At 43.9% G+C, this 8,569-nt stretch overlaps 1 protein-coding gene across 1 annotated transcript in view; it reads left to right on the forward strand.

Annotated features, from left to right (window-relative positions):
* Positions 1-6,592: 6,592 nt before the first annotated feature.
* The window catches only part of NCOA6 (nuclear receptor coactivator 6), a 110,586-nt gene continuing 108,609 nt past the window's right edge, over positions 6,593-8,569 (forward strand). The window contains exon 1 of the mRNA XM_055090467.1: positions 6,593-6,763. The gene's annotated coding sequence lies outside the window, so the exon portion shown is untranslated. The remainder of the gene's footprint in view (positions 6,764-8,569) is intronic.

The following is an 8,569-nucleotide window of genomic DNA, read 5'->3' on the forward strand; positions in this document are numbered from 1 at the left end:
ATTGTTCATTAAAGAGTTTAACCAGTTTCCTGTTGATGGATATTTGTGTGGTTTCCAATGTAACTTTGAATATCCTTGCCTGATATCGTTAGGTGCTTGAGTAACACCTGTGGTCATACCAACTCTCCTATGCTGTCTTTCAAGTGATGTTATAGGACCTTCCACGCAGCAGGCTTTTGGGGGTTACGTGGGTATCTTGGGGTCATTTTACTTCTTAAATATGTAAATAATGACAGGACAGCTTTGAATAAAAGATTTGTTCAGTGGAACAATTCTTATATATCAAAGCAAAATTCTGATATCTTGGAAAATCTGTTTTCTCACTCAGTATATGAAATATCGTATTTTATTCCACGAATATTTTCTTAAGTGTCTACTCTGTGCTGTGCACTGCCTGATGCACTGGGAACACTGATGAACAGGACAGACAAGGTCCTTGTTCACCTGGACATTATATTCTTAATTACTTTTACTTTATTCAGGTTGTACTATCTTGATCTACCATAAAAAACATAAATTTACCTCATATTGAAAAGCCAACTTTAGCTGACTATGAAATAAGGAGATAATAAGCTTAGAAATTTAAAGAGTTTTTATCATATTCTCTCACACCTCAAATAACTCCAGGATATACCTGTTTGCTTCTTAAGTTGGATGTTTTCGGTATTTCCTTCATATTTTAGTTAAGATATGAAGCTTCCTAATTTCAAAACTTACCACACTATAAAGTTATAGGAATCAAAACACTGTGGTACTGGCAGGAGAATGAACATATCAATGGAATAGAATTGAGAGTTCAGAAATAAACCTATCTTTGATCAATTGATTTTTCACAAGGGTGCCAAGATCATTCAACGGAGAAAGAATAGTCTCTTCAGCAAACTATGCTAATACAACTAAATATTCACATACAAAAGAATGGAGTTTGACCCTTAACTCATACCACATACAAAAAGTAACTCATAATGGATCAAAGTCCTAAATGTAAGACCAAAAACTATAAAGCTCTTAGAAAGAAACATTGAAGTAAATCCTCATGATTTTGGATTTGGCAATGGTTTCTTATATATGACACCAAAAGCACAAACAACAAAAGAAAAAAACAGATAAACTAAAGTGCATCAAAATTTAAAATTTTTGTGTATCAAAGGACACTGTCAAGAGAGTGAAAAGACAACCCCAAAAATGAGAAAAATGTTTGCAACCAAATACCTGATAAGGGTCTAGTACCCCAAATAAATAAAGAACACCTACAGTTCAACAACCCAATTAAAAGATGGGCAAAGGACTTGAAAAAACATTTCTCCAAAGAAGATATACAAATGTCCATCAACAAATGAATTGATAAACAAAATGTGGTATATTCATACAATGAAATATTATTCAGCTATTAAAAGGCATGAAATCCTGATATGTGCTACAACATGGATGAACCTTGAAAACATTATGCTAAGTGAAAGAAGCCAGACACAAAAGGTCATGTATTGTATGGAGTATCTAGCATAGGCAAATATATAGAGACAGAAGGCAAATTAATGATTGCTTATGGATGGGAAAATGGGGGATTGGGAGGAGGGCAATATCTAGATATCTAAGCTTTCTTTTTGATGATGAAAATGTTCTAAAAAATTGACTGTGGTGATGGTTGGACCTATCTGGTTGTGACTATACTAAAAAACCATTGAACTGTACACTTTAAATTAATGAATTGTATAGTATGTGAATTGTATCTCAATAAAGCTGTTTTAAAAAGACAAATAATATATCAATATCAACTACAGCTGAACACATGCAAACTCTAAAACCCAGCAATCCTAGCCCTAGGTATATACCTAGCAGAAAATTATACATGTTTACCCAAAGACATGGGCAAGAATGTTCATAACAGTACTATTAAAAATAGAACTAGGGACTTCCCTGGTGGTCCAGTGGTTAAGAATCCACCTTCCAATGCAGGAGACGCGGGTTCAATCCCTGGTCGGGGAACTAAGATCCCGCATGCCATGGGTCAACTAAACCCACACGCGGCAACTAGAGAGAAGCCCATGCACCGCAATTACTCAGCCCATGTGCTCTGGTTCCTGTGCACCACAACTGGAGAAGCCCGCGTGCAACAACTAGAGAGAAGCCCGAAACAAAGAGCCCGGGCAACGAAGACCCAGCACAGCCAAAATTTTTTAAAAAGACCTAAAGTAGAAACTGAAATACTCATCATCAGTAGAATGGATAAATTGTGACAAATTCAGATAATGAACCATATGAAGCAATGAAAAGGAACAAACTACAACTACATGCAACAATATAGATGAATCTCAAAAACACGAAATTGAGCAAAAGAAGCCAGACTCAAAAGAGCACATTTTGTATGCTTCCGTTTATATAAAGTTTAACACCCAATGAGCCTAATCTATGAAGTTAGACGTCAGAATATTATTTACCCTCAGGGGTGTGGGTAATAACTGGAAAGGGAGAAGAAAGGGGCTTTTGTGGGGCTGGTAATGTTCTATTTCTTGATTTGGATGTTTGGACATGTGTGTTTATTTTGTGAAAATTCTTCAGGATTTACACTTATGAATTGTGTATTTTCATGTCGTTATGTTATACTCTAATAAAAAGTTTTAAATTTTCAGAATATTTTTGAAATCAGGTTTTTTTGTTTGTGTGTTTTTTATTTTTGGCTGCATTGGGTCTTCGTTGCTGTGCACGGGCTTTTACTGGTTGTGGCGAACGGGGGCTACTCTTCATTGCATCGCGCGGGCTTCTCATTGCAGTGGCTTCTCTAATTGCGGAGCACGGGCTCTAGGCACGTGGGCTTCAGTAGCTGTGGCATGCGGGCTCTAGAGCACAGGCTCAGTAGTTGTGGTGCACGGGCTTAGTTGCTCCGCGGCATGTGGGATCTTCCTGGGCCAGGGCTTGAACCCATGTCCCCTGAATTGGCAGGCGAATTCTTAACCACTGCACCACCAGGGAAGCCCTGAGATCAGGTTTTTAAGTCCTAAGAATACTTCTCCTTTTTTGTGGTCATTTTTTGATACTATTCCATTTTTTTCAATTGGGTAGTTATCACTCTATTTCTATTTTTCAATCTTTTCTTCCTAAGAGCAATCTTTTTCTTATAGTCTGAAAATTGTTGAGCTGATTTTGTAATAACAAGGCACTTTACTGCCATCTACTGGTAAATTACCATAATAAAGTTACACATTACAATGTCTACCAGTGAGTGGCACCCATTTACAAGTGATGTCCTCCTGCAAGACAAAATTCGCCTAACCAAATGTGATAGCCTTGTCATTTGGCACTGTTGTGATGAATCCCACAGACAGTAGAATGTTGATGCTCTCTAAGTGATTTTATTCTTTCTTCATTTTTTTCCCTGTTTGATGTTGTTCTTAAAAACATGGTTTTAAGTATTCACTATCAATCTTATCACTGCAAAGCTTAAGCCCATCGGACAAACATACGAAAATAGAAGTTCAATAAATGCCAATCAAATTGTTCACATCAAAGAATAATTGATTTGGTTTTTCTTTATCTAAATCTGAATCCAGAATAGTCCTTGATGTCTTAGGACTGCTTTTCTTGCTCAAAACATTTTGTGAAATAGCCTGGTAACCTCTTCAGAGGCCTCTATTAGTCTGCTGCTTGTTGAGGCTATCATAAGTGCTAGGCACTCTTCTAAACATTTTATATCTACTAATTCATTTAATCCACTACTAATTCATTTAATCCACTACTAATTCATTTAATCTTCTAATCCTCATCTGTAAGGTACCCTTATTATCCACACCTTGCAGATGAGACAACTGCAGCACAAAAAAGTTAAGTTATATTACAGGTGATGATATTACAAAAATACTTTCTTTGGGGAGCTTACAGTCTGTTGGGAACACGAAACAAAATAAAAACCATGTAAGGATTTAAAAACAAACAAAATAAAGGAAAAAATACTTTGGACACTATAGGATGAGTCATTTTTCTTCCTTTTGGTCCAAGTTCCCTCATCTGTATGACGAGAACTTTGGATTTGCTCAAGGTCTCAGAACTTGAGGATTTTGACTTCAGAGCCCAATCTTGTAATCACTGTGCTCTACCTAGTGCCATTTCATGGCCTGTTTCTGTTCGTTTGCTGCCTTCATGTGGGCAACAAATATCTATGTTACCTATGCTCCTGCTATTTTCACCTATGGGATGTTTAGGTGCCCAAATGGGCCCCTAACTGCTAGCTCCGTACATCCTTGCTAATACCAGGAAAACCTCCTTTGGTTTAAGGACATGAATAATAAGGCAAAAAAATGAGGATATTGACTCAGGCCCTGGCATATATTTTAAAATTGTGATAAAAAATATATAACATAAATTTTGCCATTTTAACTATTTTTTCAGTGTATAGCTCTGTGGCACTAAGTACACTACATTGCTGTGCAATCATCACCACCATCCATCTCCAGAACGTTTTTTGTCTTTCCCTACTGAAACTCTGTACCCATTAAAGAGTAACTCTCCATTACCCGCTCTCTCCAGCTGTTGGCAATCAGTAGTCTACTCTGTCCCTATGAATTTGACTACTCTAGGAACCTCATGTAAGAGGACTCATATAGTATTGTAGTTGTCCTTTTGTGACTGGCTTATTTCACTAAGCATAATGTCTTCAGGGTTCACCCATGTTACAGCACATGCCAAAATTTCCTTCCTTTTAAAAGCTGAATAATATTCCATTGTATGTGTATGCCACATTTTATTTATCTATTCATCTGATAGACACGTGGGCTGCTTCCACCTTTTGGCTATAGTGAATAATGCTGCTGTGAACATGGGTGTACAAATATCTGTTTTAAGTCCCTGCTTCTACTTTTTTGGGGTAAATATCCGGAAGCAGGATTTCTGGATCAGATGGTAATTCTATATTTAACTTTTTGAGGAAACTTCAAACTGTTTTGCACAGCTGCTGCTGTGGTAGTAACACAGGAACGTAGGTAAAAATTTATTAGGTATACACTTAAGAGGTTTGCATTTTCATGTATGTAAATCATACCTCACTTTTTAAAAGTTAAAAAAAAAAAGCTTAAAAATTTTTTTCCAGGCTCTTGTAAATCCTTTTGATGTTAATTTCATGGGCTCAAGTGCCTGAGGTGCCCCCTTTTGGCCACCTGTGGTTCTCTTTATTTTTCTCTCCCCTTTTGGGCCCAGCACAGTAACAAATATTTACTGAGCATCTCCTCTGTGCCAGACCGTGTGCTACGTGCTGAGGAAACGGGGGTAAGCAAATTCGATAACATCTACCTCCTAATGGAGTCCACATCCTCATGGTGAAGACAGGCAATAACCTAGTGAGTCCTATTGAGGACAAGTAAGAACCTGCCTGGGGAGTCCTCAGGGAAGATGTCCTTGGGGTAGTGATATTTGAGCTGGGATCTGAAGGCTGATAAATTATCTAAGGTGGTGGTGGGGGAAGCATTTCAGGAGGAGGGATCAGCATGTGCAAGGGCCCTGAGAAGGAAGTACAATGTGTGAAGATCAATGTAGTTACAGTCCAGAGAGAGGGGAAGAGGGCCCTGAGATAAGTCTGGAGATGTGGGAAGGGCAACAGTGAGACATCTATTTGGCCTTTAACTTGAGGGCAATGTGAGTCATCAAATAGTTTTAAGTAGGGGAGGGACATGATCAGATTTCTGACTTAGAAACATTACTCTGATAGCAGGGTGGAGAACAGATTGGAGGGGAGCCAGGGAGAATGTGGAAAGGCCTTAGATGGCTACTGCACCAGTCGAAGCACATAGTGTGTACTTAATAAATATTTGTGGAATGAAAGGACTCCTAACTCTTTTGCTTAGATGAGACCTATATGCCTGAGCTGTGTAATCAGCTAACAATCCACCTGCTCATCTATCTAACATGATGCTTGTAATATACCCTTAACTCCCATTTTACAGATGAGAAAGGCAAAGAAAATCACATAACCATCAAGAGTGAAAGCCAGATCTGAATCCAGGCCTGTATGACAGACATCAAGCCCAGTGCTGGGGAGGCCTCTTGATATTTGGGGAGAGGGGAGGGGGGCCAAACTCCCCTGTACCCACGAGCTTGCTAGGGTGACAATGATGGGAAAAAGTAGAGAGAGACTTCTAGGCAAAAAATAAAGGCTAAAGGTTATCTTTATCACCATTAACGTTATTAGATACTATGTGTCAGGCACTCTGCCAACTGCTTTCTATGCTTTCCCTCATTTCCTCTTTGCAAAGGTGAATAAACCGAGGCTTGGAGAGTTGACTTGCCCAAGGACACTCAGCTAGAGAGCTCCTATAGGACTGTGCAGTGACTCCAAAGTGGGGGCAGCAGCCACTGGCGATATTACAGCTCCAGGAGAAAGACAAACCCACTGAATCCCGGATCTGAGCTCTGCACCAAAAGAGCTGGTGCACGCTCCGGGCCGCGCGGCCCCGAGCGGCCCGGAGACGTTTGGTCACGTGACCAAGGCCCCGCCCCTCCCGGTCGGCCCCGCCCCCTCCCGCGCTCCCGCCCTCTCCCGCGCTCCCTCCCTCTCTCCCTCCCTCCCCCTCCCTCCCCGGCCCGGTCCGGCCCATCCCCCTCCCCGCCGGCTCCCTGAGGCCCAGCCGGGTCGGGCTGCGGGCGGCCGGGCGCCGACGGCCGGACAGACGGGCTCACGCGAGAACGCACGGACGGACGGACACACGGAGGGCCCCGGGCACGCACGGCCTGGGCCGGTGCTCCGAGGCCCGCCCGGGAGGGCTGAGGCCGCGCTCAGGTGAGGTGACGGCGACGCGGGCCCGTAAGGGGTGGGCCCGCTGGGCGTCTGTGGTGCCGGCCCGGCTGGCTCCGCGGGAAGGAGGCGCCGCCCGGGCCCGGCGCGGGAAAATGGCGCCGGCGGACCGTGGAGCACGGCCCCTGTGCGGGCCTGGCCCGGAGCCGCCCCGCCCGCCGCGCTCGTGTCCCCGTCGCCATGTTGGGGAGCGGGCCCGGGGCCTGCGAGCGCGGGCGCTGGGGAGAGCTGTGGGTCCGGCAGGGTTGGGGAGGGTGCGGGACACGGTGTCTGGGGCGCTGAGGGAGTGCTGAGCCAGTCGAGGTCTGCACAGGGTGGCGCTCCAGGTCCGAAGAACTGGCGGGAGCCGGACGTGTGGTCGTGGCCGGGGTCGCGGAGAAGGAGCGTTGGGTCCAAACGGAACCGGGGTCAGGATCCGTGGGGTTAGGGGTGCAGAGCTGGAGCTGAGTTAGGCCGTGGGACCCCAGGCTGGCAGGGCGCGGAGGGGTGGGATTTGAGTTAAGGCTGTCAGGGTTGGGCCAGTTCTTTGCGGGGGGTGGTGAAAGGGTTGATTAGAATTGGGGGCCCTTTCGGTACTGAGGCGGGTATCAGATTGGGGTAGTCCTCAGAGTCGTGGGGCAAGGCCGTGTAACTCCCAAGGGACTGAGGACATATACGCCCCCAGGATCCTCCGCTCCTTATTGGCGAGAGTAACAGAAAAAAGTAAGGCTTTGATGAAGAAGAGAAGGGGGATTGAGGTTTGGGTGCAGGAGCTGGCCAGCAAAAGGGATGCAGAGTGGAACTGGTGTGCAAGATGAGAGAGAGCCTCCATCAACTTAGGGAGTTTGTGTCTTTAAAAGGAGGGACCGGGCTGTTTGTGGGCGGTGACCCAAGGTGTCTTCCCAGGAAGGGGACAGCCCACTGTTTTTTAAGAGCAGTGTCACCTGGGGAGGTCATCAGAAAGGCATTATCGAAGCTGGTGAGAATGGTAAAGGAGTGAATGTGTAAAAACTACAAAGTCCTTGGATCATGTAACGATTTCAGATCATGTAGTGATTTTCGCTGAGACACAGAAAGGTAAAGTTCACTTCTCAAGATCTTACCAGTAAATGGCAGAAGTAGTACTCCAATTCAGGCCTGTTGCCTCCTCATTCACCACCACTGCCTTAGAGGAATTTGCCAGGTGGGAGAAAAGTGTTAAGAAGTCAAGCATGGCAGCGTATAGCAAAGGAGTATTAAGTAATTTATTTTATTTTTATGGTGAGTTTGTCAGTACAGAAACTGAGGGGGATACAGGAAAACGATAGGTAACCAGCTGTTTGATCATTTCTAGTGCACTTCCATTGGTGCAGAGAAGTTATCTTCAGGATCCTTTTGACTTCTAACTTTGTAGAGTTTTAAGAGATGCTCCTTCTCTTCTAGGTGTTTGCTGTACAGCAAAGGGACACAAAAAGCCTAAAAAAATAACAGTGAACAAGGGTAAAGACCCAGGATCTCTGTCATGACCAAACTTTTTTTTAAAATTAATTAATTTATTTATTTATTTTTGGCTGCATTGGGTCTTCGTTGTGTGGACTTTCTCTAGTTGTGGAGAGCGGGGGCTACTCTTCCTTGCGGTGCGTGGGCTTCTCATTGCGGTGGCTTCTTTTGTTGCGGAGCACTGGCTCTAGGCGCGCGGGCTCAGTAGTTGTGGCGCGCGGGCTCTAGAGCGCAAGCTCAGTAGTTGTAGCGCACGGGCTTAGTTGCTCCGTGGCATGTGGGATCTTCCCAGACCAGGGCTCAAACCTGTGTCTCCTGCATTGGCAGGCGGAT

Source organism: Physeter macrocephalus, chromosome 14 (genome assembly GCF_002837175.3).
Source record: "Physeter macrocephalus isolate SW-GA chromosome 14, ASM283717v5, whole genome shotgun sequence".
NCBI lineage: Eukaryota > Metazoa > Chordata > Mammalia > Artiodactyla > Physeteridae > Physeter > Physeter macrocephalus.